Source organism: Dipodomys spectabilis, unplaced genomic scaffold (genome assembly GCF_019054845.1).
Source record: "Dipodomys spectabilis isolate Male_0828 unplaced genomic scaffold, ASM1905484v1 ptg000569l, whole genome shotgun sequence".
NCBI classification, from domain to species: domain Eukaryota; kingdom Metazoa; phylum Chordata; class Mammalia; order Rodentia; family Heteromyidae; genus Dipodomys; species Dipodomys spectabilis.
The window spans coordinates 1,227,719-1,255,372 of NW_024871246.1; positions in this window are offsets into that span (position 1 = coordinate 1,227,719).

Sequence of the window (27,654 nt, forward strand, 5' to 3'; positions counted from 1 at the left end):
CTCAGACCAAGGGAACGATCCTTAAAGCTGTCAAGGAGAAAAGATTAATCACCTATAAAGGAAAACCAATTAGAATCACCTCAAATTTCTCAGCAGAGACAATCAAAGCAAGAAAAGCCTGCAATGATGTATGCCATGCCCTAAAAACAAACAACTATCAACCAAGAAAACTGTACCCAGCTAAACTTTCCTTCATAACTGAAGGCCAAATAAAAACCTTCCATAGCAAAGAAAAATTGAAACAATACATCTCCACCAAACCAGTCCTACAAAAGAATCTTAAAGATGTCCTAAACATAGAAAACCAACAAGACTACAATAAAGGTCAAGAAACTGCACCCAAACTGAGAATCCAAGAAACATAGGAAGCAGCCAGTTTGCGCAGCCACCAAGAAGGTGGATGACATGGCAGGAACTCCCAAATACCTCTCAGTCCTTTCTCTTAACGTTAACAGAATGAACTCTCCAATTAAGCGACATAGACTGTCTAGTTGGATTAAAAAACAAGACCCTTCTATCTGCTGCCTTCAGGAGTCACATCTTGCCCATAAAAACAAACACATTTTCAATGTTAAACTTGGATGAAAATCTACCAAGCAAACGACCCTCATAAACAGGCGGGAGTTGCAATCCTAATATCAGATAAAATAGACTTCAAATTAAAAGTAGTGAGAAAACATAAAGAAGGTTGCCACATACTCATTAAGGGATCTATCCTTCAGGAGGATATTACAATTCTAAATATTTATTCACCAAACAATGGAGCACCCAAATTTATCCAAGAAACACTAATTTCCCTCAAATCCCATATAACCCCAAAGGCATTAATTGTTGGGGATTTTAACACACCACTCTCCCCACTAAATAGATCAACTGGGCAAAAATCCAACAGAGAACCGCAGATCTAAACAGCTGTATAGATCAACTAGACTTAACAGACATCTACCAAACATTTCACCCAGCAGCATCAGAATACACATTTTCCTCAGCAGCACATGGAACATTTTCTAAAATAGACCACATTTTAGGCCACAAAGCAAACTTGTGTAAATTCAGAAACATTGAAGTTATATCTTGCATTCTCTCTGACCACAAGGGAATAAAATTAGAACTCAACACCAAAAGCCACCCAAGAAAGTCCGGTTTCACATGGAGGCTGAACAACACACTGCTGAATCATGAATGGGTCATGGAAGAGATTAGAAAGGAAATTCAAATGTTCATGCTATTCAACAAAAATGAACACACAAATAACCAGCTCCTCTGGGACACAGCAAAGGAAGTACTCAGAGGCAAGTTTATAGCTCTGAACTCCTACATCAACATATTGGAGAGATCTGAAACCAACAATTTAATGACACATCTAAACCTCCTTGAAAAAGAGCAGCAAGATAAACCCCAATCCAATAGCCGGAAAGAAATAATTAAAATTAAATCAGATTTAAAGGAATTAGAATCCAAAAAAACTATAGAAAGAATAAACAAAACAAAGAGTTGGTTCTTCGAAAAAATTAACCAAATTGACAGACCATTAGCAAATCTTATCAGAAAAACAAGAGAACACACCCAAATTAATTAACTCAGAGATGAGAATGGAAACATCACCACGGAAACAACCAAGATTCAGAACATTATAAGGGAATACTTCTCAAAACTTTATGCTAATAAGTTTGAGAACATGACAGAAATGGATATTTTCCTGGCAAATATTGACCTGCCAATACTAAACCAAGATGAGTTAATCCATCTTAACAGGCCCATATCAAGCAATGAAATAGAAACAGCAATAAGAGATCTCCCAGCTAAGAAAAGTCCAGGACCAGATGGTTTTACAGCTGAATTTTACAAGGCCTTCAAAGCAGAGCTCACACCAATTCTCCTCCAACTCTTCAATGAAATTAAAAATGAAAGTTCACTCCCGAACACATTCTATGAAGCCATCATAACCCTCATCCAAAAACCAGGAAGGTACTCAAAAAAGAAAGAGAACTATAGACCCATTTCTTTGATGAACATTGATGCAAAACTTCTCAACAAAATTTTGGCCAATCGACTTCAACAATTCATCCAAAAAATCATACACCACGATCAAATAAGATTCATTTCAGGGATGCAAAGCTGGTTCAATATACGCAAATCAATTAATATTATCCATCACATCAACAGGAGCAAGAATAAGAACCACATGGTTATCTCAATAGATGGAGAAAAAGCATTCGACATGATCCAACACCCCTTTAAGATGAAGGTTTTAGAAAAATTAGGAATCCATGGAACATTCCTCAATACAATAAAGGCTGTATATGACAAACCTACAGCCAGCATTATACTTAATGGTGAAAAACTAAAGCCATTTCCTCTTAACTCAGGAACAAGTCAAGTATGTTCACTCTCTCCACTTCTCTTCAACCTAGTATTAGAATGCCTAGCTACAGCAAAAAGACATGATGCAGACATAAAGGGTATCCAAATAGGGAAAGAAGAAATAAAACTCTCCCTCCTTGCAGACGACATGATCTTGTATTTAAAGAATCCCATAGACTCCACTGCCAAATTACTCAAGCTGATTCAAAACATTGGCAAAGTGGCAGGTTATAAAATTAACCCCCCAAAATCAATGGCTTTTCTGTATGCCAACAATGAGAAAAGTGTGGCTGAAATTAGGAAAGCAACTCCATTTTTAATAGTCCCACAAAAAATAAAATACTTACGAATTAACTTAACAAAGGAGTGAAGGACCTCTATGATGAAAAGTTTAAAATCTTGAAAAAGGAAATCGACACAGAACTTAGAAAATGGCAAAACCTCCCATGATCCAGAATTGGAAAGTTTAAAATCATGAAAATGGAAATACTTCCCAAGGCTATCTACAAATTCAAGATACCTATCAAAATTCCAACCTCATTCTTCAAGGAAATAGAAGAGGCAATCCAAAAATTCATATGGAACAATAAAAGACCCCGAATAGCAAAAACGCTCCTCAACGGAAAGAACACTGCTGGAGGAATATCAATACCAAATTTCAAACTTTACTATAAAGCCATAGTAATCAAAACAGCTTCGTATTGGCATAAGAACAGACCTCAGGAACAATGGAATAGAATTAAAAACGCAGAAATGAACCTACAGACCTATAGCCATCTAATCCTCGATAAAGGAGCTAAAACAATAGAATGGAACGAAGACAGCCTCTTCAGTAGATGGTGCTGGCAAAATTGGTTAACTACTTGTAGAAAACTAAAGGTAGATCCTTATATATCACACTGCACCAGAATCAACTCCAAATGTATCAAAGACCTCAAGTCAAAACAGACACTCTGAAAACATTACAGCATGAAATAGGAGAAACCCTAGGTCTCCTTGGCTCAGGCCCGAAATTTTCTGAAAAGAGACCCGGAAACAAAACATATCAAAGAAACCTTGGACAAATGTGATTGCATAAAGTTGCAGAGCCTCTGCATGGCAAAGGACATAGCTAGCAAGATCAATAGAAAGCCCACGGATTGGGAGAAGATCTTTACTAGCCATACAACGGACAAGGGTCTCATATCTAAAATATATTTGGAACTCAAAAAATTAAATCCCCCAACAACAAATCCTCAAAGAAACAACTGCCCAATAAATAAGTGGGCTAAAGACTTAAAGAGAAACTTCTCTGAAGAAGAAAGAAGGATTGCCTATAGACACATGAAGAAATGCTCAACATCCCTATCCTTAAAAAAATTCAAATCAAAACAACATTGAGATACCACCTCACTTCAGTTAGAATGGCAAAAATCATGAACTCTAACAACAACAGATGCTCGAGGGGATGTGGACAGAAGGGAACCTTACTTCATTGTTGGTGGGAATGTAAACTTGTTCAACCACTTTGGAAAGCAGTTTGGAGGTTCCTCAAAAGACTTCACATATAGGTCCCCTATGACCCAGCTATCCCACTTTTGGGCATTTACCCAAATGTTTAAAAACAAGACCACACTACAGCTACCAGCACAACTATGTTTATTGCAGCATTTTTTACCATAGCTAAGATATGGAACCAACCCAGATGCCCTTCCGTAGATGAATGGATCAAGAAAATGTGGTATATATTCACAATGGAATTCTATGCCTCCATCAGAAAGAATGACATTGCCCTATTTGTTAGGAAATGGAAAAACTTGGAAAAAATTATATTAAGTGAAGTAAGCCAGGCCCAAAGAAACACAGGTTCCATGGTTTCCCTTATTTGCAATATCTAGTATGTGTATGAGTCAAGCAGAAAAGGTCAGATAATGTGATGTTAGGAAAATGAACCCTTAGATATGTATTTTAATGTTTTATTTCTTTCATGCAAGTGTTTCTAACCCATTTATAAGATTATTTCTTTGTTGCTTAGTATGTCCCTCCCCCACAGTTTAACCCCCACTTTCAGTATATTTGATGTCAGTATAACTTGTGGAGGAGATGGGGAAAAACCAGTCGTTTAAGGATTCTGGTGGACCTGTGGCAACAATGAGAAGTACAAATTGTCATGTCAAAAACGAGCTTAACAATGTCGGTGTGGGGGAGAGGGAGGAAGGATTGGGTGGGGGGAAGGGGGAGGCTGGGAAGGGAGGTGAAGAGTAAACAAAGGAGGAGGCTGCAATGTTTGCTAAGAAATGTATTCATTATCCTGCCAATGTAATTGCAACCCCTCTTTACAGTAATTCACAAATAAAATAAAATAAAATAAAAAGCGGTAAAGGTCAGATAATGTGATATTAGGAAAATGAACCCTTAGATATGTATTTTAATGTTTTTTTCTTTCATGCATGTGTTTCTAACGCATTTATAAGATTATTTCTTTGTTGCTTTGTATGTCTCTCCCCCAGAGTATAACTCCCGCTTTCACTATATTTGATGTCAGTATAACTTGTGGAGGAGATGGGGAAAAATAAGTCGTTTAAGGATACAGGTGGACCTGTTGCAACAATGAGAAGTACAAGTTGTTATGTCCAAAACGAGCTTTACAACGTCGGTGCGTGGCGGGGTGGGGGGGGGGGGGGAGGATTGGGTGGGGGGAAGGGTGGTGGCTGGGAAGGGATGTGAAGGGTAAACAAAGGAGGAGGCTGCAATGCTTGGTAAGAATTGTATGCATTATTCTGGTCATGTAATTGTAACCCCTCTGTACAGTATGTTCACAAATAAAACAAAATAAAATTAAATTTAAAAAAATAAAATAAAAAAAGGTGATAATATATGTAAGTGAATTGCATGTCAGGAAAAAAACACTATTGTTAAAACTTCTTCACACAAAATGCAGAATAGCTAAAAAGATGTTTTTGGTGTTGGCTAAAAATTCTTTGTAAACTACTGCTTTTAAAACAAAGATGTGGGACTGGGAAGGTTTCTCAGTGGTATAGCGCTTGCCTTGCATGCTCAAGGCCCTGGGTTCGATTTCTCGGTACCACATAAGCAAAAAGTAAAAAGCTGGAATTGGTGCTGTGGCTCAAGTTGTAGATCGCTAGCCTTGAGTAGAAGAGCTGAGGGACAGTGCCCAGGCCCAGAGTTCAGGCCCCAAGACCGGAACCCTCCATAAATAAAGAAAACAAAAACAAAAAACAAAGATGTGATTTCTGTTTATTTTGAGGGTATTTTGTCCATTTGAGTTTATGCAGAGATAACTTAATCCAAAAGTATATGTGATAACTGGAATACCTATACCTAGGGATTATGCATCTCTTCTAAGTAATTTTTTATTATTTTTATTTTTTTATTGAGAAAATACTGTACAGAGGGGTTACAATTACATGGGCAAGATAATGAGTATATTTCTTATCAAGCATTGTAGTGTCCTCCCTTGTTTCCCCTTCCCATCCCTTCCCATCCTCCCCTGCCGCCCCACACAATCCTCCTCCCTACACCCCCTCACACCAAAGTTGTAAAGTTCATTTTTCGACATAAGGACTTGTACATCCTCATTGTTGCAATGGGTCCACCTGTATCCCTATTTCTTTCCCATGGTTTCCCTTATTTGCAATATCTAGTATATGTTTGACTCAAGCAGAAAATTTCAGATAAGGTGATGTTAAGGAAATGAACCTTAAGATATATATTCAAATGTTTTTTTTCCTTTCATGCGATTGTTTCTAACACATTTATAAGATTATTTCTTTGTTGCTTTGTATGTCCCTCCCCACAGTATAACCGCTGCTTTCACTGTATTTGATGTTGGTATAATTTGTGGAGGGAAAGGAGAAAAACTTCTAAGTAATTGAGAAACTTTTCTGGAAGAAACTTTTAGGAAATGACAGAAGACACAAATCTATGCATCTGCATTTTATGTAAGTCATATGTAACTTGCTCAATCCAATTGCTTATCTCTACCTTGCTAGGAAAAACGTATTCTCAAGATAAGAGCCAAAAGCAGTGAAAGGAACAAAATACACAATCATCTTGATTTATTTGTGAAAGTAACAATTGAAATAAAACAATTCCTCTTAAGGGACTCCTATATTAGTGTATGTGAAGATGTTCCTGAATGCCAATATCCATTACATTTTTGGAATTTTAATTTCTACTAACATGTGAAAACTAGCACAAGAAAACGTACATAGACTTAGAGTGAACCAGCCTTCAAATCATTTTCTTAATTGTTTTGAAATTACAAAAGAATTGATACTCCTTTGCTTTGGAAATAATTTAAAAATATTTATCACATGATAATTCAAATACCAAGCAAGAGTAATTTTATATAATCATTATAAATATCATTTTATTACTATTGTAAAATAGAAGAAAAAAAAACCAGTCCCAATATATGACCTACCTATCATTATTCTTAACTTCTAATCATTACCTAAATATCTTAATCTAAATAGTCATGTCTTTAACATAGACGTAAATATTCTATACTTGTTTACTTAAAAATTTCCAGGGGTATGTATTCATGTTTCTAAGAAATGTTCAAAGCAGTTAAAAGATGCTTTTGTGAAATTAATGTGATACAACTTGTTGTTGTGGGTGTTGTTTGCAAGGCCTGGGCATTGTCCCTAAGCCTTTTTATTCTCAAAGAAAGCACTCTATAACTTGAGGAAAAGAGCTAATTCCTGTTTTTAGTGGTCAATTGGAGATAAGAATCTAACAAGTACTGTTCGGTCTGGGCTTGTTTTGAAAACAATTCTAAAATCTCAGCACCCAGAATAGCTTGTATTATAAGGGTGAGTTACCGGCACTTGGTTTCATGAAGGTTTTTTTTAATTTTAATTATGTTTTAAGATGTTTGTTTCACTATGATATATATCATGTATATATTTCTGATGACAAATAATCTCTAAAAATGTACCATTCTATACATAACATATATATATATATATATATATATATATATATATATACAGACTCCCTCTAAAAATTTTATGTTACTATTTTTACCTTTTTCATTTCAAAGATATACAGTCTATTTTTCTAAAAGTTTCCTAGAATAAAATAACTCATATTTCAATAGAAAGTAGAGTTTATTACTTTCAAGGGAATTTTAGATATACACATGATATTGTAGTAACATTTACAGTATATTACTTGAAAAGGTTCTGCCGAAACTCTTAAATATTTGTTTGTAGTTAAGGAGAGAGAGGAAGTTAATTAATACTGATTAGGAATTTGCAATGCTTGACTATGAAGTCAAGCTACCTGATATGGTTTAGTTTCTTTGTTTCTTTGTTCAAAATTTCAATATGGATGCATGCACACTGGTAACATTAAAATTATTAATCAAAAGACTAATGATAGTAAAATCATAGACACATATCCGACGTTCAATAATTAGCACTTATGATGCTAATAATAATTTGGATGGAGAGGATGATGACCACAGTGTAGCCTGACAATGACGATGTTGTGATTGAAAAGGAAAAAAAAACAAACTTTAATTATCTTTGAAGCCATAGTTATAAACAGCGGTGGATTACATACAATAACAATAATAAGAGGAAGGCTGGGAAGGTGGCTCAGTGGCAGAGTGTTGGCTTTGCCTACATAAGGCTCTGGGTTTGATTCCTCAGCACCACATAAGCAGAAAAAGCTGGAAGTGGCACTGTGGCTCAAGTGGTAGAGTGCATTGAGCTGAAGAGCTGAGGGACAGTGCCAGGCCCAGAGTCCAGGCCCCATGACGAACCAAAAAAAAAAAAACAGAATAAAAAGAGGAGAGTTTCAATATCAAGAAATACAATCACATAAACAGGTAGAGACAGTAAAAACCCTAATGTTATTCCAGCAGTCTTTCTAATGTATACTCACTGTTCTTGGTGATATTATTTTCTTATAAATAAAATCTTTTATTTCCATATTTTGATCGACTAAGATGTAGGTTTCAACTTAGTGTGATTAGTTCAAATGACATTGTCATATAGATACTACTCAATAACCAATGTTTTCCAATGATATATTAAGAGTATGTTCTTGATTACAGCTGTAAATACATGACACAATTTACATAATACCACTTACTTATCTGCAGTTACCATAAAATGACGCAAGCTGCAGAGCCAGGAGTTAAAATTTATTTTTATTTCTGCATGAAACTATTTCTGACTTTATACCAACAAACTGAATTTGACTCTTTCCTTATTTTTAAGCTAAGGTAGAAAATTGAAGGACTGTTTACTTTCTTTTTCCTTGCTCTAGAAGTCAACATTTATATTCTTCAATATTTCTAGTAGATTACATCCATTTACAGATGAGAAATGTAAGACCAACAGTCAATGTTGTGAGTAAATAATGGTACTAGAATTTTTGTCTGAGTTCTTCACTCTGTGTGCTTACAAGGAGAGCCATTTAGTGTTGGAGAGGACCAATATGAAAAGAGTATGGGGAAAAATGCATACTTTGTAAACAGTTGTTTTAGGACTGAGTGACTGGTGATGAGTATTTGCAATAGGCTGGTGTCAGGGGCATAAAAAGGAGTATATAGAAATTACATTAGTGACAGAAACTGAGAAAATCTTGGTCATTCATTTATCTAATGGATAGGGGTAGGGTAAGAGGAAATCTAAAGTGTTTCCACATCTCTGTCTCCTAACTATGTTAGTTACATTCTTGGTGATAAGGACTACATGTGGAAAAGATGGATTTAGAGGAAAAAACTCTCTGATAGTTCTAAGGTTTATGTAAACAGATGCAAAGATAGGTCTGTTTGAACATCATCAAAATATCCACCAACATGAATATGAAAAATAATAATAAAATCAGGGACATTATTAAAGGGAAAAGGAAAAGGAAAGTTCTGACGAAAGTGAACAATGTGAGTATGAGTGTGGATAAGATTGGAGGAAAGATAAATAAGGAAACAAATAAGTAATAAACACAGATTTACAGAAGAAAAGGAAGGAAAGAATTTTCAGGAAGATATTGAAGGAAATCTACCATTTGGATTTGAAAAGTAAAAGGACATAGACAAGTTCAATAAGAACAGTGTTTTGGTGAAAGTCATATTGATAAAATGTTGAGATATGAATGTGAAGACATAAAATTCTGGATCCATAAATTCAACATGTCCTGTTGATTCCAAATGTTGGGAACAAATGCTTTAATCCTGACCTTAGAAATACAGATATAACTCATGAACTTTTTTAGAGGTATTCTCTGAACATTTTTGAAAACTTTATTTAGTCAGGAGTTTATAGATTGAACTACAGCACAAACAAGCCTAATTTGTCCTACAGTTCCAATTAGTGACCCATCTATCCATATCAGTTTGGGATTTTATTGAAATATATTTAGATATGTTTGGATATCTTATCAGCCTACTCATTATAAATGTAGGAGAAGTAACACCAAGTATTAGGTTGAACATACAGCTTTACTGATGTGACTGAAGACTACTCGAATTGATTCTTCTTTAAAATAGAAAATAGAGACCAGTTATGATGTGTCAATGGCTATTGGCCTCAACATCATTTTGCTCAACATCATTTTATGTGGTCATTTATACATAGCTATTGGGCCATTCTGTTCATCTGCTAGGACTATCCTAGATATTTCCTAGTTACTACAAATGAGGGAAACCATAGAATCTGTCTTTGTGTCTTGCTTATTTTTCTTAGTAGGATTTTTCCTCAATAGCCATTGACACATCATAACTGGACTCTCTTTAACTTGGAAATTATAGATTATGTCTTTTTATACTCTAACTTGGGACAATGATCTGCTGTCAGTTATTACCATCTTTTACCCTTCTTTTGCCCTTCCACTTACATAATTATTCTTTAAAGAGACATAATTGAGTTTGCATTTCTAAATTCTTCAAAATTATCTGAAATACTTCATACTTCTGGTAGCCTCCTATATCTTTCTCAAGGGAAATATTTTGTCACTACCATTTTTATCCTATATGATAATGGATATCTTCCTGCCTAATTCAGTGCAAGATATACATTAGACTCATCCAGATATCTCAACACTTGTACCACCATAAAATACTATCTTACTTGGAAATCATGATATTAGTATATCTGGTGAGGTGGCATCTGTCATTTTTGAATGGCTTTAAGTGATACTTACATGCAATCATGTTTTAAACCAATATGCCACTCAGTAAATGAACGAATTGACAAAATGTGGTTTATATACGTACGGAGGAATTCTATGCTTCCAATTCATAAGGAAATGGAAAGACTTGGAAAAATCCTACTAAGAAAAATAAGCAAGACACAAAGACAGATTCTATGGTTTCCCTCATTTGTAATAACTAGGAAATATCTAGGATAGTCCTAGCAGATGAACAGAATGGCTCAATAGCTATGTATAAATGACCACATAAAATGATGTTGAGCAAACTAAACTCCTAGATATGGAAAGAGAGGTTTTTGTTTGTGGTGGTTGTTTTTAATGTACTATGTGATTTCTTTTGTCTTTTGTGTTTTCCTCTATGGTGTGTCCACTGTTGTATTTGATTTCAGCATCCTGTGTATTGTATATACATTTTTCTTCATTTGACAAGGGAAGAGGAACAATAAAATGTCGAGACAAAGGACAAAAGGCAAACCAATGCAATACACACAAGACAACATGTTAGAAATTTACATTATGATTTGTGAGGAGTATTGGGGTGAAGGAAAAGTGTGAGAAAAATGAAGGAGGGGTAAAAATTTTGACATGTTATGTATCCACTAACTTACAATTACTGCAACCCTTCTATATATCACCTTGACAATAAAATTAAGTTAAAAGTGAGCTGCATAAAATATAATTTCACTGTATTGTTATAGTAAATATTATTCTATGTGTATTACCTTTTAAAAAATGAACATTTTGGCTGCGAATTTGAATTACCTCTTTCTTTATCAGAGGGACATCAACGTGAACGTTATCAAACTTATTTTCAGAATATGCTTTTCATTATTTTGAAATAAAACATTATTTTAGTATTATCTCATACTAAAACAGAAAACAGTCCAATTCTATGGAAACTCCTAAATTGAAAACTGACTAATTGTTAAGAGGACAGAATATATGTGTTCCTCAATATTCCTATGACTACTAACTACTCATTTTCAAATTCTGAGCATGCCATACCAGAGACAGGCTTGGCTTACTTCTCTTAATATAATTTTTTCCAAGTCTTTCCATTTCCTAACAAATGGGGAAATGTCATTCTTTCTGATGGAGGCATAGAATTCCATTTTGTACATATACCACATTTTCTTGATCCATTCATATACTGAGGGGCATCTGGGTTGGTTCCATATCTTAACTATAGTAAATAATGCTGCAATAAACATAGTTGTGTTGGTAGCTTTAGTGTGGTCTTGTTTGTAAACATTTGGGTAAATGTCCAAAAGTGGGATTGCTGGGTCATATGTCAGCTCTATGTGGAGGCTTTTGAGGAACAACCATATTGCTTTCCAAAATGGTTGAACAAGTTTACACTGCCACCAACAGTGCAGTAAGGTTCTCTTCTGTCCACATCCCCTCCAGCATCTGTTGTTATTAGAGTTCTTGATTATAGCCATTCTAACTGGGGTAAGTTGGTATTTCAATGCTGTTTTGATTTTCATTTCTTTCATGGCTAGACAGGTTGAGCATTTCTTCATGTGTTTACTGGCCATCCTATCTTTCCACTTCAGAGAAATTTCTCTTTAAGCCTTTAGCACACTTATTTATTGGGCAGTTGATTCTTTGAAGATTTTTGTTGAGGGATTTAATTTTTTGAGTTCCAGGTATATTTTAGATAAGAGACCCTTGTCTCTTCTCCCAATCCAATCCGTGAGCTTTCTAGTGATCTTGCTAGCTATGTCCTTTGCCATGCAGAACCTCTGCAATTGCATGCAATCCTATTTGTCCAACCTTTTTTTAATTAATTTTTTTGTGTTTCTGGGTCTCTATTAAGAAAATTTCGTCCTGTGCCAAGGAGACCTAGGGTTTCTCCTATTACATCCTGCAATATTTTCAGAGTGTCTGCTTTGACTCCGAGGTCTTTAATCCATTTGGAATTGATTCTGGTGCAGGGTGATAAATAAGGATCTAGCTTTAGTTTTCTACAAGTAGTTAATGAATTTTGCCAGCACCATTTACTGAAGAGGTTGTCTTTCTTCCATGCAATTTTTTAGCCCCCTTATTGAAAATTAGATGGCTATGGGACTGTAGGTTCATTTCTGTATTTTCAATTCTATTCCGTTGGTCATCTTTTATGTTTTACTTCATCTTTCCCTATTTGGAGTCCCTTTAAATTTGCATCTTGTCTTATTGTCCCAGCTAGCATTCTAATACTAAGTTGAAGAGGAGTGGAGAGAGGAGACATCCTTATCTCTTTCCTGAATTAATAAGAAATGGCTTTAACTTTTCACCTTAAGTATAATGCTTGCTGTAGGTTCATCAATTCTTAGTAGAAAGAAGAGCACTGGAGCAATATCAGTTCCAAATTTCAAACTATACTAAAAAGCTACATTAATAAGAACAGATTGGTACTGGCACAAGGACAGTTCTGAGGACCAATGGAATTGGACTGAAGACTCAGAAATAAACCCATTGACTTATAGCCACCTAATCTTTGACAAGGGAGCTAAAAACATAGAATGAAAGAAAGACAGCCTTTTCAGTAAATGGTGCTGGTAAAATTGGTTAAACACCTGTAGAAAACTAAAGCTATATCTATATCTATATCTATATCTATATCTATATCTATATCTATATCTATATCTATATATATCATGCAGGGTGATATATATATAGATATATATATCTTAAACAAACGAATCAAACAAAACAAATCAAAGAGAGGTTAGACAAATGGGATTGCATGAAACAACAGAGCTTCTGCAAGGTAAAGTTCATAGATAGCAAGATCAATAAAAAGTCCACTTACTGGGAGAAGTTCTTCATGAGTCATAAAACAGACAAAGTCTTATATCTAAAATATACTTAGGACTCAAAATCAAATCTCCGAACAACAAATCTTCAAAGGAATAACTGTCCAATATCTAAGTTGGCTGAAGACTTAAAGAGAGACTTCTTTGAAGAGGAAATAAAAAATGTCCATTAGACACATGAAGAATATATATATATATAATTTTGGGAGTGGAAGGGATATAGCAGAATGCTTAAATGGGGATTCAGGTTGACCATTGTGACAATGAGATGTACAGGGCACTGTGTCGAAAATGAATTTACAATCTCATGCAGGGGTCAAGGAGGGAGGAGTGGAGATGTGGGGAAGGAAACGATGGTAGGGGAAAAACAAAGGAGGAGGTAACAATGCTGTATAGGAAATGTACTCATTACCTAGTCCTGTAATTCTGAGCCCTCTGTACAGTATTTTTACAATAAAAATATATTTAAAAAATCTCTGCCTCCTGTAGATTTCCAGTGCTGCTCTCGGAATTGCATTTTCTGCTTATTCTGGCTGTGGTTAGGTCCACCTTTCCAATGGATCAGTATTCTCAAAGCATCTTGGTCCTGCAGTGGGACTTGGATTATACAGTGGTGGTTGGAACCAGGCCAAGGACAGGACAAAACCACTTCCAGGACATGGCTTCGTCATTGCCCATGCAACTAGGATTGTAAGCAGAATTTCTCTGAATTTGGTTTCAGAAAACAGTGAACCAAAAGGCAAGTCCATCAAACACCTCACTCTTCCCCCCCATTTTCTCTTTTCTCCCTCCCTGGGAAAGTATAAAATAATTTTGCAGGTTTTGACACACACACAAAATGCCCACCATCTCCCCTGGTAAACTTGGTTTCAAGTCACTAAGTCCTGTCAAAGGATAATGCTGCATTCATTATTCTGGACAACATCTTCAGGTTGTTTGATGCTTTAATTTTTTGTTGTTGTTGTTGGTTGGGGGGGGCCTGAACTCTGGGTCTGGGTGCTGTCCCTGAGCTGTTCAGCTCAAGGCTAGCTCACTACCACTTTAGCCACAGTGCCACTTCCAGGTTTTCTGCTTATGTGGTGCTGAGGAATTGAACCCAGGACCTCATGCATGCAAGACAAGCACTCTACCACTGAGTCTTCTTCTAGCCCTAATGATTTAATTCTTTAAAATTTCTTTTTGTCAGTCATGGGTCTTGAACTCAGGGCTTGGGTATTAACATATCCTAGAGTTCTTCAGCTCAAGGGGATCCCTCTCCCAATTGAGCCACACTGCCACTTGCTGTTTGGAGATAAATGACTCACAGACTTTCATGCCAGGATTTGCTTTGAACAGATGAATTTTTAAATTATATTTCTCCTAGGTGTTTATTGGAACATTACAGTTTTTCTGGAATTTAAAGTTTTCTGTAAACCTTTGTCTTCAAGTAATCCATTTCGAAGCTATCCTTTAGCACATCCATTTTGAAATTATTATCTTAAAATGAAATTCTAATTCTTTGTAGAAACAACCCATTAAAGTCCAAATGGGAAATATGCTAATTTCAGCAGCCTTGACAATCCTTCCTCTTTTTTTTCTCTCCAGTATCTTTTCTTGTTTTGGAACAAGTGTCATGGATTGTCCAACCATTCAAAAGGAAGATTATTCCATTAATTTAATAGAAAAGGAATCCAGCCTACCTGCATCTCAAGGCAACTTTGAGTATAATGTTAATATAATAATTCATGTCAGTGGATTTTCAGTCATTTCGATAATTTTTTATTTAACCACTCAGTAAAGAGGTTCCAAAAGGCAAGAATCAAAAATGATGTTCTGCTTTCTAAAAATGTTTAAAAAGCTAGTAATTCAACAAAGATTCCGTGGTGAAGAATTTCTCTTTTATCATAGCTCTTACCACTGATCCCTTCCCTTCAAACTTGTAGCTTTGTTCAGTTTTCTTGTTCCAGCTTTCATTTTGGTATTCGCCTCAGTAATATCCTTGTAGTATTTGACAATGAAATTCCATTTATTGTTAGAGAGCTCAATTCATATTGCCAAAGGCAGACTCATTATCATTTCATAAAACATAAACTATTAAATATCATTAACATGGTCATATGCAAATATTCCATAAATTAATATAAGTACCACATAAATGTGCATCTTCATATACTTTTAAAAATGCAAAGTAGTTACATATCTATGTCATAAAATAATTCAGACCACTGGTAGAAGAGATTAAGCTAAAATTTTTATTTATATCATCCCCAATATTTTGTCAAATTTTCTTTTCTCATTAACTTTCACCTTAGGGCCTGCTTTTCCTAGCAACAAGTTATAACTTGATATCCTTGGATGTTAGTCCCCTCTGAGTAACCTCTTTTCTTTCCACCACTAGTTAGTCCCTTTTGTTAAATACCTGAGGAATAACGTCCCATTGTGCCTGCAAGAGAAGTACCCAAGTCGACTGTCTGTGACTACTCTTGCTTTGCTTTGTTTGGGAATGTGGTAGCTGAGACAGGGGTGGCAGGGATCAGGTGGCTGGAACCATGGTGTTAAGAATTATGGGTAGCAAAATGAGTAGCAGAGAATAGGATACCAGGGAAAGAGTAATTGTGACTGTAATTGCTGAGTTGCACTTGCAGGAAATTGGGTAGCAGCAACAGCTTTGCAGGGGTTGGGGTAGCTAATACAGGTATCCAGAACAATTTAGCAGTGACAAGGAAGCATAGACAAAGTGAAAGATAAAAGTTGTGAGACATTGTGGGAATTCTTTGACTATCCATTCTGAAAACATGAAGGAGGGTAATTTTAAACTAAAACTACAAAAGAAAATTTAAGTCTTGGTGCTAACAAATCTGTCCAGGTGTTATTACATTAAATAGAGAATTCAAAATGGTTTTTCTTCATGAATACAGAGATCAAAGGTATTAAAATTCTTATTTCAAAATGCAAATTAAAGGGGAAAATTAGTCAGGAGGTAAAATTCATATTGAATGTTAATATTTAAGAGAAAAAGGAGATCCTAGATGGCAGACTACAGACAAAGCAATATCAGAGCATTATATGTTCAATAATAATTAAGAAATTTTAATTGAAAAATTGACCTAGAATGTTCACATCAGGCAAAGGCAAGCAATCAGAGTCTAACACCAACAAAGAAACACCATAATGTATATCTCAGAAAAAGGAACCAAGTTCCTTATCCTTGATTTCAATGATACACATAACCACCTTTGCAAACACACACACACACACACACACACACACACACACACACACACACACACACACACACACACACACACACAAACACACACACACACACGAATTATGCAACAGCTCAAGCTACTCACATCCAATCAACATGAATCAAAGATCTTCCTGTAATACTTAAAACTTTAAATTTTGAAGTCTTACTCTGAAAACATTACAGGACGGAATAGGAGAAACCCTAGGTCTCCTTGGCGCAGGCCGAAATTTTCTTAATAGAGATCCAGAAATACAAAAAATCAAAGACAAATGGAACAAATGGGATTTCATGAAATTGCAGAGCTTCTGCATGGCAAAGGACATAGCTAGCAAGATCATTAGAAAGCCCATTGATTGGGAGAAGATCTGCACTAGCCACACAACGGACAAGGGTCTCATATCTAAAATATACCTGGAACTCAAAAAATTAAATCCCTTAACAACAAATCTTCAAAGAAACAACTGCCCATTAAATAAGTAGGCTAAAGGCTTAAAGAGAAACTTGTCTGAAGAGGAAGGAAGGATGGCCAATAAACACAACCTCTCTAGCCATAAAAGAATGGCAAATAAAAACAACATTGAGGTACTACCTCACCCGAATTAGCATGGCTATAATCAAGTACTCTAATAAGAACAGATGCTGGAGGGGATGCGGACAGAAGGGAACCTTACTACATTGTTGGTGGGAGTGTAAACTTGTTCAACCACTTTGAAAAACGGTATGGAAGTTCATCAAAAGACTCCACATAGAGCTCCCCTATGACCCAGCAATCCCACTTTTGGGCATTTACCCACATGTTCACAAACAAGACCATACTAAAGCTACCAGCACACCTATGTTTATTGTAGAATTATTTACCATAGCTATGATATGGAACCAAACCAGATGCCCCTCAGTTTATGAATGGATCAAGAAAATGTGGTATATATACACAATGGAATTCTATGCCTCCATCAGAAAGAATGACATTGCCCCATTTGTTAGGAAATAGAAAGTCTTGGAAAAATTATATTAAGTGAAGTAAGCCAGACCCAAAGAAACATAGGTCCCATGGCTTCACTTATTTGCAATAAATAGTATATGTGTGAGGCAAGCAGAAAAGTTCAGATAAATTGATGCTAGGGAAATGAACCCCAAGATAAGTATTCAATTTTTTTTCTTTCATGCATTTGTTTCTAACATATTTATAAGATGATTTCTATATTGCCTTTTATGTCTCTCCCCCTGCTTTCACTGTATTTGATGTTGGTACAAATTTGTGGAGGGGAAGGGCATAAACAAATCGTTTAACTAGGGGTACAGGTGGACACATTGCAACAATGAGATATACAAGTCATTATGTCGAAAAATGAACTTTACAATTTTGGCAGGGGGAAGGAAGTGTTTGACCATCTATTTTCCAGCTGATCTATAGGTGTAGAAGCAAAACGTAATACAAAGCAATACAAACCAGTTCTTACTATAAATAATTTTTCTCTGAACATCTTAAAACTCAATTCTGACAACATGTAATAAAAAATCCCTAAGTTTAAAACATTCTTCTAGACAAGTTAAAGAAATACCGAGAACAAGTATTTTAAGAATAATTGCAGAGAGCTTGTACTCAGGGCCTGGGTTCTGTCTCTGAGATTTATTACTAAATACTAGTGATACCACTTTGAGGCACAATGCCACAGTAAAGACTCACCAATTTTCCTCTCCATACTGGCTTTGAACTAGGATCTAAATGTTTCAACTCTCTGAGTAGCTAGGATTATAGTAATGAGCCCTTGCACCTGGGTAGAATAATTGCAGAGGCCAGTTAGTATTACATGTCAATCATGTTTAACTTTGTAACATAAAGTTAACTGAAATGCCTTCCAATAGAAATAAGGAATTAAATGTGTAGATGGGTTACAAAGTTCTTACCAAAAGCTACATATTTTCCTCTTTTTTTTCTTCCAAAATTGTTTGCTTTCCAGAATCATATCTTATCTATCCGTGCTGGTTTCTTTAGTTTATTTCATACATGCCCACAGCTCCTTCACTATCAATTCTTTTGTGAAGACCTTGCAAATATCTATTTTCAGTCCAAACTCGTTTTATGCACCTCTCATCCATATATTCAACTGACATAATCACTTGTGAAACAGTAATCATCTCTTATCATTACTGGATATAAAGTATAAGTAAAATTTAAGAAAATAAAGAATAACATAAATAAATATAACATGATTTTAATAGTAATGCTAAACATAAATACAACATCGATTATTTTCTGGAGCAATTTAATAAAAAACTCAAGGAAAAGAAATCAACTTTTTTGAGTGCTGATATTATAGTTTAATCTTAAGACCTTACCTTGTCACTTAGGCTTTTTCCCTCAAGGGTGGTGCTCTGTATTTGAACGACAGCTCCCCTTCCAACTTTATTTGGGGGATTATATAGAGATAAGAATCTCATGGAATAAAAATTATTTGTGTCCCTATCATGGGGTTCATTTCACATAACATCCTCTTATATGGTACCATGTACAAGTTACTCCAAGTAAGATTAACCATGGGACCTGTGGTTATTTGAGCCTGGCTTATTCACTTAATATAATTGTTTCTGCGTCTTTCTATTTCCTAGCAAATGGGACGATGTCATTCTCTCTGATTGGAGGCATAGAATTCCATTGTGTGTGTGTGTGTGTGTGTGTGTGTGTGTGTGTGTGTGTGTGTGTGTATCACATTTTCTTGATCTATTCATCTACTGAGGGGTCTCTGGGTTGGTTCCATATTTTAGCTATGGTAAATAATGCTGCAATAAACATAGTTGTACCGGTAGCTTAGTATGGTTTTGTTTGTGATCATTTGAGTAAATGCACAAAAATGGGGACTGCTGGATCATAGGGGAGCTCTAAGTGAGGTCTTAGAAAAAGTGAAGTAAGGCAAAACCAAAGAAACATTGGTCCTATGCTTTCCCTTATTTGCAATAACTATTATATGTCTGGGACAAGCATAAAAGTTCATAAGCTATGTCCATATGACCACATAACATGCTGCTAAGCGAAATGAACCCCAAGATAGGATTTATAATCTACCATGTGTTTTTTTTTCTTTTTATGTTCCTTCCCCCCTTGTTTAACCCTTGTTTTTACTGTATTTAGTGTCGGTGCCCTGCATTTGTATACACCCTTCTCTAGCTTGGGGAGGGGAAGGGACAAAACAAAATAGATAAATAGTGATACAGGCTGACCCATTGTAACAATGAGATGCACAAGACACTATGTTGAAAAAGTATCTTTACAATTTAGCGGGGAAGAGGATAAGGGAGTAGAGGGGAGTGTAGTTGTGGAGGTGGGAGGGAAGGTGAGGGGTAAAACAAAGGAGGAGGTAACAATGCTTGATAGAAAATGTACTCATTAACTTGCTCATGTAACTATAACCCCTCTACAGAGCATTTTTACAATGAAAACCTCTTTTAAAAAATAGAAGGTGTGCCGGGCATCGGTGGCTCACGCTTGTAATCCTAGCTACTCAGGATGCTGAGATGTGAGGATAACAGTTCAAAGACAGCCCAAGAAAAAAATCCGTGAGACTCTTATCTCCAATAAAACCACTAGAAAACCGATGCTGGTGCTGTGTCTCAAGCGGTAGAGCACTCCCCTTGAACTGAAGAGTGCAGGGACAATGCCCAAACCCAGAGTTCAAGCCCCAAGACCGACACACACACAAAAAAAACCAGAAGGTGTCATGTACACCAAGTATAGTAGCCCATCTGTAATCCCAGCTGATTGGGAAGCAGAAATGACAAGGATCTTGGTCTCAGGCCAGGCCAAAGAAATAACTGCCCAGACAGCCATCTCAACAAATAAGCTGGCCATAGTGGTTCACATCGGTAATCCTAGATAATTGTGTGGGAGACATAAGAAGCAATCTAAGATCATTCAGTCAATCTAAGATTAGACCCGGGCAAAAAGTTCAAGACCTCAAGTAAATAAAATTGACCAGAAGTATGGCAAAAGTAATTGAGCTGCTTGTTGCTATACAACTAAAGTCCTATCTAGCAAGCAGAGAACACCTGAATAGAGCCCTAGTAATACTCCTCTCTTCCACCAAAAAGCCTAAATAACTTTGTCCTATTTGAACATCTAATTTCAAGGCCACTGACAGATCAGAGATGGTGATATTATCTTAAAAATTAGATATTCAAAAGAGACAAAGTTCTTTGGGTTTTGAAAAAGTTGAAAAGGTAGGAAAATGCATGTGATTTTTGTTAGCTCCATAATTCTTGAAAACATAAAATGAACTCAAGTATTAAATATATATCCATATGTGTGCATATATCCATGTATGTATATATATGTGTGTATGTATATAATCATATATATATATACATACATATATATGTATGGTTCATCTCTTTTCTGTGTAGCAAATGGTTCAAGTGAATCTGTACAATCAATACTCAAAGGCATGAATAGACAAAGAGAATGAGCAGAGAACTCGTACTCCGGAATCTATGATTAGCCCATAACCCCGAAAATCTTTTACATCAGTTTGCATGTGTCAGTTACTGCACTACAGGGACAATACGATGGCAATGAGATACCAGGCAGATGAAATGAGAAATGAGAGATACAACTGGTACAATATTCTTTCTGATGGGTAAGTAGAATTTCCAGTGTGTGTGTGTGTGTGTGTGTGTGTGTGTGTGTGTGTGTGTGTGTGTGTGTGTATTACATTTACTTGATTCATTTCTCTCTTGAGGGCTGATTCAGTAAACATGGTTGTGCTGAAACCATTACTATATCTTGGTTTGTAATCTTTCGGGTAAATGCCCAGGAGTAGAGTTGCTGGATCAAATGGAAGTGGGTAGTCAAAAGAGGAGTGAAGTGGGAAAAGGTAGAAGATTGAATAGGAGAAAAAGGGGGAAAATGCAGAGAAGAATCCAGTAAATATCCTACAAAATTAAGAAGAGTGAAGGAAGAGGTGTATAGGGGAGGGATGGATGAGAATGTTGAAAGGGTTGGCATTGATCAAGGTATATTGTACGCATAAACTGCTTTTTTTAATGATAACTGCTTTGCTATTTAAAATAATAATAATAAAAATCATGTCCCTAAATTGTTATGCAATTAAAAGCAAAGCATGAGAATCTGCTCAGATAATCTCTAGGGTCAATAAATCTTTTTTGATTAGGATAAGTTTTAGAACAACACTAATGATACATATCATCTGAAGAAAATTTAATGATTTCCAGCTATTTAAAATAATCATTTTTGAAGATATGGCTCAAGTGGCAGAGTGCTACTTAGTGAGCAAATCTGTCAGATAATGAATTCAAGTCTCAATCTCGAACAAAAGTAAAAACAATCAGTATAATTCAGGCACTTTCCTGGGCACTAGTAGCTCATGCATTAATCCTACCTTAAATGAGAAGGCAGAGATCTGGGGATCTCAGTTCAAAGTCAGCTTAGATAGGAAAGTCTGTGAGACTCTCATCTCCAATTCACTGTCAAAGAAAGCTGGAAGTGGACTCATGGCTCAAGTGGTAGAATGCTAGCCTACAGCAAAAAGCTCAGGGGCAGAACCCAAGCCTTGAGTTCAAGCCTTAGAATAGTGCATATACATACACAAAGAAAGTAAGTCACTAAATTTCTCAAACTTCCATTTCCCTAATCCTAACTCTAACAGAACCCTAAGAGTAATCTTGATGATAATAGTAACCCAATTCTAAAATTAATGGAAAATACTCGAGTTTAGACACATTCTAACAGATACTCATTGTCTTTGAAATGATTTGCAGTTTGTTCCAAATCCTACAGATTCCCTGACTTGGACTCTGAAATTGTTCCCTATTATGAATCATTAACCTCAAATCTTCATATCATGAAAACTATCACAGTTTCCACTGATCTTAACGTTTACTGAACTCCTATATCTCCAAAAAGAAGTTGCAGGTTTATTTAAAATATACTTTAGTATCTAACCCTAACTATATATAAATCTTACTAGAAACCTAACTCTTAATTTAATCCTATTCAACCTGGAAGAGGAAACTTAGTAAAACTCTGTAGTTTTTGTTAAATCTCAGACTTATTTTACTTGAAAATATTAGCAGAAAACTCATTTTTACCGTAAAGCTTACCCTCCCTTAAGCCTAAGTCTAACTTGAACTAGAACAGTAACCCTAACCCTAGAACTAATAGCCTTTGGATTCTAAAAGCCAGACAAATACATTAGTTTTTATTCATCCTAACTTTGATTCAACTCATCTTTCTAAAAATAGTTTGTAGTTTTATTCAGTATCTTGCCATTTTGTAACCCGAACCCTAACTGGAATATTGAGGGTAACCCTCACACTAATCATACCCTAATCTTAATATTATTAGCAGTTTCTTATTTCACATTCATCCTAATTCTAACTAGACTTGTTATTCGAAGATTTACTTTCAGTTTGACCCTAAACTTTCCATTTCCCTAAGGCTAAATCTAACTCCAGCTGGAACTAAAACCTAACTTTCACTCTGATAGTCCAATTCTAATGTTTAAGAAAAAGGCTCTAGTTTTTAATCATTCTAATGGATACTCCAGTTTGCACTCTGAAAATGCATTTCAATTTGCCCTAATTCCCACAAATTTTCTGACTACCTCTGAAGTTATCTTGTTCCTTAACATGAAGTATTATATTATTTGTCCTCAAATTCTCTTATCAGGAAAAATATTGTAGTTTCCAATGATCCTTTGTTTTCCTGAACCCCTGTGCCCAAAACAATTTTAGATTTACTTACCATCTAATCCATTACTTACCACTAACTCTCAAGCTAAACCTGGCTGGAAAACTCTCATTAATCATTACAAGAATGATCACTGAGAAAGAAATATAATGATAATGCTCTAGTTACTATTCAATCTCTCATTTTTGTTCCTACTTGTTAGTGAAAACTGAATATTTTTTGGTCAGGCATGGGGCTTGAACTCTGGGCTTGGGCACTATCCCTCAGCTCTTCAGCTCAATGCGAGCCCTCTACTGCTTGAGCCACACCTCCACTTCCAGGTTTTTTGGATGTTTAATTAGAGATAAAGAGTTCTCATGCACTATGCTTCCAAGGGTGGCATCCAACTGCAGTCCTCAGATCTCAGTCTCCTGAGAGGATAGGATGACAGGCATTGAAAAATATGTTCTGATGGGTGCCAGTAGCTCATGGCTGTCATCCTAAGTACTCAGGAGGTGAGATTTGAGGATCACGGTTCAAAGCCAGACTGGGCAGGAAGGACCCTGAGACCCTTATCTCCAACAAACCAGTACTTGCTTTGAGCTGAAGAGCTCAGGGACAGCAACCAGGTCCAGTGTTCAAGCCCACAATCGAAAAAAAGAAAGAAAGTAAAACATCTTCGCTGCAAAGATGTAGAGGTGTGTGTGGGAGGGTGCTGTGATTGAGAGACCAGGTGCTGGCCTCACTTTACAGACATTTCTAAGAACTCCCCAAGTTTGCACCACTTTGAAGCCACAGTAGAATGCATGGTGCCTTACCAAGAACTCAAGTGGTCGAAGCCTATGGCAGGCAGGGAGTGGGCAAATGGGTGCATGGGTGGGATTGTTGTGTCTGTATTCTCCCTAATGAAGGATGGATTTGGATGCTCCATGTCAAAGTCTGAAGTAAAGAGTTGCAAGAAGTTTGTGGCCTGATGAATTTGGTTTCCTCTGGGTATATGAAGATGGATGAAGTCTGGCGCCTCTTGTGGCTCACAACTGTCATCCTAGCTACTCATAAAGCTAAGATGTAAAGACCACGGTTCAAAGCCAGCTTGGGCAGGAAAGTCTGTGGGTCTTGATATCCAATGAGCCACCAGAGAGAGGCTCAATGCTATCTCTACAGTTAGTCTGAGTATGTGAGAGGCTCAATGCTCTCTCTACAGTTAGTCTGAGTATGATAGTGCCATCTTCTCACGGGTTGGATGTGATCCTAATAGAGGGAGTTCATGATTTTGTTCTCAGGAACTGCTAAGGGCTTGGAATATCTGTGTGTGTTTGTGTGTGTGTGCGCGTGCACTTGTGTGTGTAATTTTCCCTCGTCTTTTTCTGTCCCCTTCCTGGTTGCTGGTCTGCCTCTTTCTGGCCTCAGATGGTGCCCCTCCTTCACACCAACCTTGCCTTTAGCCCCCTATCAGGGTCTACAATGAGTCCTAAATTGCCACAGGCCTGTGTTCCAACTTTTCTCTGGGGCACAAGTCTGGCGGTCCCAATATTTGGCCGCCTCCAGGGGATTCTGGGTCAGCTGGAATAGGGTTTCCTCTGCATGAGAGGCAGGGCCTCAGTCATGCGATGTCCTATCTTTTTCCTCAGCTGGGCCTCGGACTGCACATCCCTCTCAGCAGGCTCGCAGTGGAAAGGGGAATGGGAGATTGCTGGTGGCTCTGGCCAAGTGGAGCTTGAGAGCTGCCTGAAGGCTGCCCAAGCAAGGAGGATCTAGGGCTACATGGGTTGTGAGGCCAAGGTGGCTTGGAAGTATAGGTCAGTGTCTAGGAAATGTAAATGTACTTTATCATAGGACAGTCTATCTTCTGGCCCCACCTGAGCCTCTCAGGTCCTTCTAGAAAATTCCAGATGCTCAGAATACAGAGGCACAGACTTTAGATTCCAGGACCAGGGAACTGGGGGATGAGAGACTGGTATGGCCAATACCTCATTGTTTTGGGGTATTAGTGTTGACCTGGCTATGCACATCCTTATGTACTTTCACTTCTTAACCCCGTGTTGGCCACACACCAGCCACTTGTGGCAGTACTGTGGAAGTGGCAGGAGTGGATGTGAGGTTTAGGATGACCAAAATTTATGGCCTTTGCGGTGGCAAAGGATGTCTTTAAAAAAAAAAATCTTAGAGCTGGGACTCAGGGCCTAGGCAATGTCCCCGAGCTTCTTTTGCTCAAGCTAACATTCTACCACTTGAACCAGAGCTCACCTTTCATCTTTTTTTAGTAGTTTAGTGGAGATAAGAGTCTTAGGGACTTTCCTGCCTGTTCTGGCTTCAAGCTGCCATCCTAAGATATCAGCCTATTGAGTTGCTAGGATTGCTGGTATAAGCCACTAGCACCTGTTAAGGATATTAGTGTGTGTGTGTGTGTGTGTGTGTGTGTGAGAGAGAGAGAGAGAGAGAGAGAGAGAGAGAGAGAGAGTGTGTGTGTGTGTTTACCGGGACTTGAACTCAAAGCCTAGGTGCTATCCTTTACCTTGTTTTCACAAGGTTGGTGCTGTACCACTTGAACTACAGTAGCTCTGCTTCCCAGGTTTTGGTGATTCATTGGACATAAGAGTCTGCCCAGGATAGCTTTTAATTTTGACTGAGCCTCAGGTCTCAGGCTTGAGTACCTAGGATGACAGGCATGAGCCACCAGCACCCAGCTGATAATGGCTTTTCAACATAGTGGACTGGGATCTCCTGAAAACATTCTATTTTTTCTGTGCCAGTACCGGGGCTTGAACTCAGGGTCTGGGCTCTTCTCTCTTAAATTTTTCCCTCAAGTCTGGTACTCTACCACTTAAGCCACAGCTTGATTTCCGGATTTTGGTAGTTCATTGGCCAGAAGAGTATCACTAACTTTCCTCCACTGAGCTAGCTTTGACCAACGATCTCTGATCTCAGACTTCTTTATTATTTCAGTTTTTTAAATTTTATTTATTTATATAATTTGTAATAGGTACAGCAAAGGGTTTTTAAAAAATGTATTATGAAGGTGATATGTAGAGAAGTTGCAGTTATGTAAGTCAGGTAATGAGTATATTTCTTTTACAACAGGGGTTTAATTCAGCATGTCAATTGATAAGTAAGAAGAATCTTGATTAATTTCACCCCTTCCATCATTCAACCCCAAACTATATATGCAGAATCAACTTGATAATAATGTTACTTCTTTCTGTATGATATTGCCTCCAAGAGACTTTACTTTTTTTTTATTTTATTTTATTGGTGAACATACTGTACAGAGTGGTTACAATTACATGGGCAGGATAATGCGTACATTTCTAACCAAACATTGCAGCCTCCTTTGTTTACTCTTCACATCCCTTCCCAGCTTCCCCCCTCCACTCCCAGTCCCAATCCTTCTCCCCCCCACCCCCGCACCGACGTTGTAAAGCTCGTTTTGGACATGACAACTTCTACTCCTCATTGTTGCAACAGGTCCGCCTGTATCCTTAAACGACTTACTTTTGTCCATCTCCTACACAAGTTATACTGACATCAAATATAGTGAAAGCGGGAGTTATACTGTGGGGGAGAGACATACAAAGCAACAAAGAAATAATCTTATAAATGCGTAAGAAACACATGCATGAAAGAAAAAAAGCATTAAAATGCATATCTAAGGGTTCATTTTCCTAATATCACATTATCTGACCATTTCCGCTTGACTCATACATATACTAGATATTGCAAATAAGGGAAACCATGGGGCCTATGTTTCTTTGGGCCTGGCTTACTTCACTTAATATAATTTTTTCCTATTCTTTCCATTTCCTAACAAACGGGGCAATGTCATTCTTTCTGATGGAGGCATAGAATTCCATTGTGTATATAAACCACATTTTCTTGATCCATTCATCTACTGAGGGGTATCTGGGTTGGTTCCAGATCTTAGCTATGGTAAATAATGCTGCAATAAACATAGTTGTGTGGTCTTGTTTGTAAACATTTGGCTAAATACCCAAAAGTGGGATTGCTGGGTCATAGGGGAGTTCTATGTGAAGTCTTTTGAGGAACCTCCATACTGCTTTCCAAAGTGGTTGAACAAGTTTACATTCCCACCAACAATGAAGTAAGGTTCCCTTCTGTCCACATCCTCTCCAGCATCTGTTGTTGTTAGAGTTCTTGATTTTTGCCATTCTAACTGGAGTGAGGTGGTATCGCAATGTTGTTTTGATTTGCATTTCTTTTATGGCTGGGGATGTTGAGTATTTCTTCATGTGTCTATTGGCCATCCTTCTTTCTTCTTAAGAGAAGTTTCTAAGTCTTTCGCCCACTTTTTTATTGGGCAGTTGTTTCTTTGAGGATTTGTTGTTGGGGGGTTTAATTTTTTGAGTTCCAAGTATATTTTAAATAGAGACCCTTGTCCATTGTATGGCTAGTAA